The sequence below is a fragment of the Procambarus clarkii genome, chromosome 17 (assembly GCF_040958095.1).
Source record: "Procambarus clarkii isolate CNS0578487 chromosome 17, FALCON_Pclarkii_2.0, whole genome shotgun sequence".
Taxonomy (NCBI): Eukaryota; Metazoa; Arthropoda; class Malacostraca; order Decapoda; family Cambaridae; genus Procambarus; species Procambarus clarkii.
Window position 1 is genome coordinate 32,010,647 of NC_091166.1, and position 9,910 is coordinate 32,020,556.

Here is a 9,910-nt window from a genome sequence, read left to right on the forward strand (position 1 = left end):
ACCAATTATAGCTAAACGATCCTTACCAATTATAGCTAAACGATCCTTACCAATTATAGCTAAACGATCCTTGCCAATTATAGCTAAACGATCCTTACCAATTATAGCTAAACGATCCTTACCAATTATAGCTAAACGATCCTTACCAATTATAGCTAAACGATCCTTGCCAATTATAGCTAAACGATCCTTACCAATTATAGCTAAACGATCCTTACCAATTATAGCTAAACGAACCTTACCAATTATAGCTAAACGATCCTTACCAATTATAGCTAAACGATCCTTGCCAATTATAGCTAAACGATCCTTACCAATTATAGCTAAACGATCCTTGCCAATTATAGCTAAACGATCCTTACCAATTATAGCTAAACGATCCTTACCAATTAAGCTTTGATGGAAAATGGAAAAAAATTGAAAAAATATGGAAAAAAAATTAATGTATATTAAAAAAATTGGTATTGTTTTTACTTTTTTTTTAGATTTTGTTGTAATTTTGCTTGAACTTTAGCATAGATAATGAGGATTTTTCTCAGAATCTTTTGTAAGTTAAAAAAGTGATATATATACATATTAGTCATAACAACACTGTCATTTTATGTACGAGACTTGGGCTTGTTGAAGTGTTGGCTCGCCGCCCTCCTTCTCAACACCACCTTCCACAATTCACAGTGTCTCCCCCAACCCACGCTCTCAACTATTAGATCAAGGTTGTTTTTACATAAAAAAAAATAAAAATAAAATAAAATGTTTATTTAGGTAAGGTACATACATACAATAAATTTTTACAAAGATTGGTTGACTTATTGGTAGAGCTAGTACATACAATGCCTAAAGCCACTATTACGCAAAGCGTTTCGGGCATAGCTTCATAAATATGGAAATTAACGTTACAAATGTAACCTACTAAAAAGGCTCAAAAACATTACGCTTTTTATGCATCGGACTCAATAGGTTAAGTGAGTTGGTTAGGTTAGGTTAGGTTAGGTGTGGTTGCTTGTGGTACGCTTCTGGTTAAGTTAGGTTAGGTTAGGTTAGGTTAGGTGTGGTTGCTTGTCGTACGCTTCTGGTTGAGTTAAGAGGTTGGATTTTTAACGGAATGGCAAGTCAAGAGAAGGGGCTGGTCTCCGAGCATAAGGAAACCATCCAAGCAACAGAGAATATTTTTCCAGTAAGATATATAAATAATAATGGAAATTCCCGTTGTTGGGAGCAGGGAGGTTGTGTATAATTGTATAACCTTAAGGTTTAAACATTAAGAACCTCCTTAAGGCTCCCTCCTTAAGGTTCCCTCCTTAAGGTTCCCTCCTTAAGGTTCCCTCCTTAAGGTTCCCTCCTTAAGGTTCCCTCCTTAAGGTTCCCTCCTTAAGGTTCCCTCCTTAAGGTTCCCTCCTTAAGGTTCCCTCCTTAAGGTTCCCTCCTTAAGGTTCCCTCCTTAATCTTGTGTCAGTATTTTCCCAAGGTCAACTACTGACAGTCCTCAGGATACAACCCCACAACAGTTGAATAACTTCCGGGTACCAATTTATTGCTAGGTGAACAGAGACATTAGGTGAGAGGAAACGTGCTTAACAATTTCTGTTTGCCCGGGAATCGAACCCGGGATCCACGGCTGTGAATAGAGAACGCGTAAAGTATTATTTAACCATATGATTAACTGTAGCCTGTAGTGGCAACGTTGACATAATTGTATAACAACGAAACAAGAGTTTGTTGACCAGACCACACACTAGAAGTTGAAGGGACGACGACGTTTCGGTCCGTCCTGGACCATTCTCAAGTCGATTGTCACAATCGACTTGAGAATGGTCCAGGACGGACCGAAACGTCGTCGTCCCTTCAACTTCTAGTGTGTGGTCTGGCCAACATACTTCAGCCACGTTATTGTGACTCATCGCCTGCAAACAAGAGTTTACCAAACACTGAAGCAGCAAGGCAACAATCCACGTGTGGGGAGTGGCTGGCCTCCCCCATGTGAAAAAGACCTTAACCCCCAGTAGACAGAGACAATATGGCGGTAAAAAAGGAAAACTTTCAGGAAATGTAAGAAATCCTTAAAGAAACAATCTCAGAACTACATATTATACATGTAAATAAAATAAAAAAAATTGTGTAGATGTGAATAATACTAAAGGACTGGGAGGAATGTCACTGCCTTTAGACGTGCATGATAGACTTTCCCGCTTGGAACATGATAACACATCTCTTAGATAACATATATCATGACCCAAAAATGACTTTCTTGTTAACCTACAAGTTACTCAGTAAGAATTGGAATAAAATAGCACTATTGGAGTAGAGAAAGAACTCCTCCCCCCATCTCTCCCCCCCCCGAGACTGAAACAATAAATAGTAGAAGACCATGGAAAAAGACAACTTAGAATCAATATATCCAACTAGCGATAAAAGCACTAACATTAAATATAATTAGCGTTGTTGAGTGTTAAGAGACGTGTCTCCAGCTTCTACAGAATAATGAACTTCACAACCTCACAACTAAGGTCATCATTGAACAACCTCACAACCAAGGTCATCATTGAACAACCTCACAACCAAGGTCATCATCGAACAACCTCACAACCAAGGTCATCATCGAACAACCTCACAACCAAGGTCATCTTTGAACAACCTCACAACCAAGGTCATCATCGAACAACCTCACAACCAAGGTCATCTTTGAACAACCTCACAACCAAGGTCATCATTGAACAACCTCACAACCAAGGTCATCTTTGAACAACCTCACAACCAAGGTCATCATTGAACAACCTCACAACCAAGGTCATCATTGAACAACCTCACAACCAAGGTCATCATCGATTTAAGGGGAAGATCTTGTCTTTCGCATTTAGTCAACCACTTTAAAAAAAATCACTGAAGCATTAGAAGAAATTATATACTCAGGTCAAGTGGTGAACCGAGATTGTAAATTGAACCATCAATAGTAAACTTACAACCACTTATTCCACAAATACAAAACAAAAATGCTGGTAAGTCATTTAAAGTAGCATCATATTTGTGCAAGAAATTACGGGCTATTCCTGCCTGTGCCACCTCTTGAGTGGCCTAGTCTCCATCAATCAATCTGTGCAAGAGTGGAGGCCAGACAGTTGTGGTTAAACTCACGCAAATTTTCATTGTGAATTGTCACTATATGTCAAGTGTAATGAGCTGGTTGGAGTCGACCCCCCATGACCCTCCTTTAGTAGGATTGGATACGATTGCGACAACCAACGACTCCTGTAAAGTTGGAAATATGGGTTTGATTGTCCACAGACTGTTTACCAACCGATTTTTCTTCTGTATCAACGTTGATTGAACAGTGATTAAACATCGATAATATTGATTCAGTATTACTCGTGCATATTTTTCCCACTGGGAGAGTGAACAGGAGAGAGGAAAGGAGAATAGGAGACAAGCAGGAAGAATGGGAGGGAGGAAGAATGAAGCCCCAGTGAACATGGGTTTAATATAAATAATGGTATTAAAACCATTGGCATTAACCAGTTTAACGTCAAGAAAGGTTAAAGATTTATTTATTAACCTTACTTTCATCAGTAATACCTTTATCAGAATGTTATGCAGCGAAGAAATCCTTCATTGGAGATCCACAACAAGAGGGGTACCGAGCTTCTCGGTGTACAAACACTACGAGTCTACTTAGTGCATACACACTATGCGTTTACTTAGTGCATACACACTATGCGTTTACTTAGTGTATATACATTAAGAGTATACTAAGTGTATATTGTTAAGATCGCCGTGTAATAACAGTCCTTTCCGGCTTCAAGAGACATTTTTACCCACCTAGAAAGATCGCAGACGGACCAAATTGTGTTTTGATTTAGGAAGGAACGAGTCTTGAACACAATCTTGCGAGATATTTGGCCGTATAGAGGTAAATTGTGGCAGATTGCGAAATAAAATGGGGCCCAGGCGGACAGCGACATGTCCGGGACTTGGTGGGACGCCGCGACACACAAGCTTATACAACGTGAGAGATGACTGGCTGTGGCTCAGGTGCTCAGCCAATCAGAGACGAGCTTTCTGTGATGTCATCAGCGGGCATCAAGCCCGCCCCAGGGAGCTCGGCTCACTGTTCAGCTACACTTCGGACGGAGAGGTTGTGACCTTGGGCGCTCTCGCGAAAATCGGCAGATTTGGATCTTAATTGGCGAGTTGTGGCTAGAAGATTGGCAACAGAACTCCGACCACATTGAGGCACCAAGGAGACCTTTCTGCAAAAAGGTCGAATGAGTATCGTCGACGAAGGGACCTGCTGAGAGTAGAAGAGACTCAATAGCATGTCAGATTCAGTGAATGGAGCTACATGTACCTTCATTTAGACCTTGGTGAGTCAACATGAATAGACTGACTGTATTGATAGTCCCAACCAGTGAGCATCGGAAGTGATAACGACTCGGTTTAGTCGGTGATAACGACTAACGACTTGTGCGAATCCACAAGGTGTAACCGCTGAAGTTACCTCGGTCGTATTGAAGACACGACTGAGGTCATGGTAAGCAAGTGCCCCATTTGATTTTGTGCCTGCAGAGAGGCAAGTGGAATGTTGACTTTGACCCTAAAAAGAGAGTGCTATATTTAACTGTGCCAACAAGGATGCTGTGAACAATCGTGCATCGATGTTAAACAGCTCTATAGTAACCAGTGAAGTGAGCAAGAGTAGCAGTAAAAAATATCTCTGGTTACACTATAAAGATGAATATAGTGAACAAACTGTGTTGGCGCCCTGTATCTAAACCTGATCCGCTTACTCCCATGGCAGTGCATCAGTGCACTGGGCACTGACATAAGGCTGCCGGGTCAAGGTACATCCCGCGGAGCGACGAGTCAAAAGAAATCCAGTGTTGACGCCAGCGTTGGACACCCCACAGAACATGTCACCCTGGGGCCAGATTCACGAAAGCACTTACGCAAGCACCTACGTACGTGTACATCTTTCCTCAATCTTTGACGGCTTTGGTTAAATTTCTTAAACAGTTTACAAGCATGAAAACTTCCCAATCAACTGTTGTTATTGTTATAAACAGTCTCCTGGTGCTTCGGAGCTCATTAACTGTTTAATAATTGGAAACAAAGCCGCCAAAGATTGAGAAAAGATGTACAGGTTCGTAAGTGCTTTCGTGAATCTGGCCCCTGGTGTGTCAGAGGATCGGCGACCCGTCTGTGTTACTCAAAGAAGGAAAAGGAACGTGTGACGCCAGGGAGCAGCCAAAGAAGTGGTGACGGAACTTTCTGCCCTCCCCTTAACCCTTGTTATATAGGGGTTCCCAAGGGAACTTGCAGAATTTATTATTATATGTGTATACCCTCAAGTGATAGGATACATTGAGACTATACATGGGAATAGAGTAACGTATGTATTAATGAAGGTCGAGAGCGGCCATTGATTGCAGACTTGATTGAGGCTATCCAAGACAAATTGTTGTTTATTTTATGTATTTCTTTGGTAGTAAATGATCTTTTTAGTTTTAAACGCTGTGTTTATATGTACCTTCATTACGGTTTTGCCATGTCATTTATATGTGAAAGCCTGATAATAGGATACTGACCATTTGAGTTCAGGAATAACTATTCAAAGAAATCGGGGAACGTAGCCTCATGTTTCAAGAGGGCCAGAGTAGAGAATTGTAGTCATTTCTTCCGCGCTGGGTGTAGGCAAGAGCCCCGATGATCACAGTAGTTGGATAATCAAGTATCCGAAGTAGACACCTGTCACTCTACCTCCCGCTCTCTGGGGACAGAGAGTTCTCAGAGGTACTGCGAGGTCCTTGTGTTTTGGGGCTGGTGTACACAAGGGTTAAGAGCCGACTTATATCACGAGAGAAGGTGAGTACAGAGCCTACAGTAAAGATACTGTAAAGAGAGCAGTGACGGAGTCTCATCGGTAGAGGTCGACGAGGCTCTGTTCTATGCCTTCCCCCGTGACACTATACTCTAAGAGTATACTTAGTGTATATATTCACTAAGAGTTTACTTAGTGAATATACACTAAGAGTTTACTTAGTGTATATACACTAAGGGTACACTTAGTGTATATACACTAGGTTTATGTAGTGTTCATACACTACGAGTTTACTTAGTGTATATACACTGAGAAGCTCAGTGTATATACACTGAGAAGCTCAGTGTATATATACTACAGTGTAAATTCCATAATTTACCGGTTTAAAATCAAGAGTACAATGTTCCAGCTTTTCATTTATAGAAACACAGTAAATTGTTGGCGAGAAAGGAGCCCGACGGAGTTCCCGTAGCGACCCCAGTAATCTGTTTATAATAAATAAAAGAAAACGAAGATAGAATCCCGAGTCACCTCATTTTTAAGTCGGTTTAAGTCACCTCATTGTCCCAGGATTATTGTATTATTGATATATCACGCCATTGTAATTTCTTTTTATGATCTGGAGGATCACGGTCGGTCGAGCGGACAGCACGCTGGACTTGTGATCCTGTGGTCCTGGGTTCGATCCCAGGCGTCGGCGAGAAACAATGGGCAGAGTTTTTTTCACCCTATACCCCTGTTACCTAGCAGTAAAATAGGTACCTGGGTGTTAGTCAGCTGTCACGGGCTGCTTCCTGGGGGTGGAGGCCTGGTCAAGGACCGGGCCGCGGGGACACTAAAGCCCCGAAATCATCTCAAGATAACCTCAAGAGATCACAAAGTAATTAAGGGTGTGAAGCAAAGAAGGTAAGGGTGTGAGCACCATCACCTGTAGGCGAGACATTTGTAAAATCCGTTTCTTTTTTTTTGTTTTTAATGCAAGTGCATGTCCACAGATCACATTCACTCCAAACATCTGCCACCTACGGGTTATTCATGCCCATGCAACCTCTTGCGGTGGCTTAATCTTCATCCGTTATCATTCAGTAAAAATGCACAAGTAATTTTTTTTATTAACACATTTAGGTACATCTGCATTTGTGCGGCTGCCCTAGACTATTTGAAGGGGAGTACAGTGTCAAAAAGCCAGCTACGTGCTAAAATCCCCATAAGAACATAAGAACAAAGGTAACTGCAGAAGGCCTATTGGCCCATACGAGGCAGCTCCTATTTATAATCACCGAAAGCCACTCATATACATGTCCAACCCACGCTTGAAACAATCAACGGACCCCACCTCTACTACGTTACGCGGTAATTATTTCCACAAATTAACTACCCTGTTACCGAACCAGTATTTACCCAAGTCTTTCCTAAATCTAAACTTATCACACGGGATGGTTAGTCATACAGAGGCATGTGATAAGTAGTCTGCACTGGCAGACTCTGTGTGCGTCATGAAGATATCGTGAACACAAGAGTGAATAAGGTAGCAGTGATACTAAAAGTCCCGTTCTCGCAAGATGGTTAGTCATATAGGGACATATGTTCAGTGGCCTGCACTAGCAAATTTTGAGTACACTATGATGATATCTTCAAGAACAAGAGACTGAATAAAGTAATTGCAAAGCTCCAGATACCTCATGCCAACTGGTCTGAATGGTCTAATAACTGGGCATTCGGTGATGTAGTGTGGGAGATCATGCCCCAGTTCCTGCTCACAGAGTTTGCACCTGGACTGCTCAGGATTGGGAGATCCGTCACCTGTAGCCACCTGCCACAAGTAACGGTAACCCAACCTGATCCTGGTCCAACCACTGTAACAACCACCAGACTGTGTCGCACAGTATGGTGGACGTTTTGCGCTGTCCATAAACATAGGTTTCAGATCTGAACAAATCATAGCTTTTTTATACTGGAGCTTTCAGGTCGTTGGGAGTCAGTAATTTCTTTCCTATCAGACCTGAGTGTTTGGACCAATATAGTTTGAGAGCAGAGATGGGGATACCTAGACCTAATTCAACTTCATCTTTGTTACACGCTAATTTGGCTGCAATGTTTGTCTCATTATGATGGGGTTATAATTATGTGTGATGGTATCCATACAAAGGAGATTCGATACCTTTTACTCTGTGCAGCGATTAGGTCATTTATAAATGGTAGTATGAGATTCTTGCTGTTGATCTTCCAGGAGACGTTTTTGATTGGTTGAAGCAGACTTTGAATCACAAAATATTATTCCTCCTGCAATGTTGGCTAATGTACTGGTAGCTAGGTGTAATGCTGCTAGTTCTGCTTGTGTAGAGGTCAGCCAGTTGTTTAACCTGACACTGACAGTCTTTGTGTAAATAGTATTCCTATGAAACCTACATGCCGCTGCAGTCCGTCCAGTAGAAGATTGGGCTGAGCCGTCGGTGTAGACACAGTGCTCGTGAGATCTTGAACTCTCGATGGAGGAGGCAATTGTTTCAAGAGTGACAGCTTTGAGAAGAGCAAGATTCTCATTATCTTTCTTGGTGACAGGTGTGTATGATACTTGAATGGTGGAGCACAGACAAAGAGGAATATCAGAGACACAGATATTGCACTTAAAAGGAATGTTGAATTTGATGAGATTGTAGGCATTTTTGCTCAGCCATTTATCATAATAGGAGTGAGTTGGTATGTCGGCACCAGTCAATACGGTGTTAACAACACTATATATCTCATCTCTGAGCAATGCAGGAGATGTAGGGTCCCTCGTGAGTTTAAGGCAAAAGGTCGTGTTGACTTGCATTATTCTCTCTAGTATGGTTGGAAGCTTCAGTTCTTCCCTCATGTTGATGATTCTTGTGCATCTTGGGGCACCAAGAATTATCCTCATGGCTTCATTCTGTACAACTTCAAGTTTGTCCAACACAGAGGCGGGGAAGTTAATTAGGTGCAAAACATGATAAGGGAGCCGGTCGGCCGAGCGGACAGCACGCTGGACTTGTGATCCTGTGGTCCTGGGTTCGATCCCAGGCGCCGGCGAGAAACAATGGGCAGAGTTTCTTTCACCCTATGCCTCTGTTACCTAGCAGTAAAATAGGTACCTGGGTGTTAGTCAGCTGTCACGGGCTGCTTCCTGGGGGTGGAGGCCTGGTCGAGGACCGGGCCGCGGGGACACTAAAGCCCCGAAATCATCTCAAGATAACCTCAAGATCAACGAGAGATCTAACAAACATCGTATAGAATAGTCTAGCATATTTAATATTAATACCAATATTCTTACCAGTAAGTGTTTTCAGTGGTTTAAGTCTTTCTTTTAACCTACGGTGTAGATCATTTACAATGTCACTGTCAATACCAACTCCAAGGTATTTGTGCTGCCTACCCGTTTCAATGTTCTGGTTGTTGACCTTGAAAGTTAGAGGGGCATGAGTTCTCTCTTGGGAATGGAGAGCTCTGGATTTAGTTATAGAGATAACAAGACCACATTCAATGCTTCTAGCAGCGAGTGAATCAGATGGAGCTTGCAGTCCAGTTTGGATATTTGCAACAAATGCATATGTCATCGGCATAAGAGATGACGGCTGCGTCAGGTAGTGTGGGAAAATCAGTTGTTAATTTGTGCATCAGCACATTGAACAGTGTGGGACTTAGCACTCCACCCTGGGGTGTACCCAACTCAAAGGGTGAACAATGTTTACTTTTGACCCCCTTGAAAAGGAATGAGGCGGTTCTGTTACTCAGGAAACCCCTGAGTCATGTCAACAGTCTTCCCGTAACTCCAAAAGAGGCTAGATGTTCTAAGATTATTTCTCTGTTTGCTGTATCAAAAGTAGTTTGGAGATCAATAAATGTCGCCTGAGAGCTTGGTCCCTCTCTGATAAATATTCAGCAAAGCAAACGGTGGGAGTAACCTAAAACCTCTACGGACAGCAAATGCCCGATTTCATCCCGTTTATATATCAGACCATGAAACTCGGTCCTGGAAGTTAAGATACTGGCTATATTTCTTAAAGCGTTTAATATAGACCTACCCCGACCAATCTATGTTTGTCCCATATCTCAGATCATTTTCCATGCAAATGTGGGTGA